Here is a 1484-nt window from a genome sequence, read left to right as displayed (position 1 = left end):
TCCATTATTTAAATAAATAAATGTTAATTAATGCCTCTTTCCTTTTGCAAAGCCTTTTCCATTGCCTTTGTCAATTTCCTTTAGCCATAATTAATCGAAGTGACACCCCACTAGGATATTTTTCCCACCATTCAACTTGGAATATGTGTCCCATGACTGTGGTCTTATATATATTTTTACATAGATTTTTACCCAGGGATGTTACAACAACCAAGCCATAGTCATAGTTTACAACCTGTGTGAGGTAGAAGACCCACTACTAGAAACATGGATCCACTATGTGACTTATAACTTGTATTGAACCCTAAAATTGCATAACCACAAAATTGCGCCTAGAAAAGTTAGTGTCATGTGATACCTATCCTCTTTTGCAACCTAGATATCTTGAATCCTACCTTCCTATGTGACCTACAACCTATGCTCTACTGGCAACCAATGTTGAGAAAGAAGAAATGCGACTTAGACTACTCAAAATACAACAATAGAGGAAAATATTAGGTATGAAGCCTTCAGGTTTACACAGTGGAAAGGTGAAGGCACATTCAATAGAATCTTGCATATGCATGGATAATATCCCAGTGTGTGACGCATGTCAACCTATAGTGTATTTTGCAATGGAGATGATGTATTCATCCCATGTCTTTCAGATCCCAGAGCTTGTCTCCCTATCGCAATGCCATCTTTTAAACTTTATTGTAAGGGCTCAAATAAAGTGTGTAATACTCATTCTTATAGCAACAAATGTTTGTGAGGTTAGAAATGATCACTTATTGACTCATTGTATTCATTGAGTGGGAAGATTTGATCTTGAAAATGTAGTACATGAGAAGGAAATCCCATAGGAAGTCATAAAAAGATAAAGAATTCCGATCGATTTTGGGAGTAGAAACATTCCCAATTTGTTCACAACAAAATATACAGATAATTCAGAGAGAAATTGACTCTGATAATGTTTAATTGGTTAAATTACTATTGCAAGAGCGGCAAGGAAAGAAAAAATTTGATGATGGACATGCCTTTCATTATGTGGTAGCACATTTGATCCAGAGATAAAATTAGAGTTGTTGGAGCTTGGATGTGTAGATGTTAATCTCAAAACCCAAGAGATTTCATTGTCCTTCACATAGAAGCAATGCGCAGGGAACCTGCAACAATCAGGGCACTCTTGAAAGAAGGAGCTCACCCTTATGATTGAATTTTGACAAGAGAACAACACTTCATATCTCTAAGAGGCTAACAAGAGCTATAGATTATTGTCGAACCATATATGAAGGCAAGGAATATCCCAAGGACATACTATATATTTAGATACTGGAACAGGAAGAAAGTAGGAATCCACTAAGGGCTAAGATGGAACCAAGTAACACTCACCAGATTCATATGATATGTCAAGGAAAATTGGAAATAAAGACGGCCACATAAAGAAATAATATAAAAGGAACCATAAGATTAGAAATAATAATATGTGAAGAATGTAGTAGCAC

At 35.8% G+C, this 1484-nt stretch overlaps 1 pseudogene; it reads left to right on the top strand.

The window, feature by feature from the left end:
* Positions 1-563: 563 nt before the first annotated feature.
* On the top strand, positions 564-1195 carry LOC149165786 (BTB/POZ domain and ankyrin repeat-containing protein NPR1-like; annotated as a pseudogene).
* Positions 1196-1484: the final 289 nt, after the last annotated feature.

Source organism: Pinus tabuliformis, chromosome 5_1, assembly GCF_031772625.1.
Source record: "Pinus tabuliformis cultivar Carrire ecotype Pingquan chromosome 5_1, CPIR1, whole genome shotgun sequence".
Lineage (NCBI taxonomy): Eukaryota > Viridiplantae > Streptophyta > Pinopsida > Pinales > Pinaceae > Pinus > Pinus tabuliformis.
Note: the sequence above shows the minus strand (reverse complement) of the source record. Positions and strands in the feature narration are given on the sequence as shown.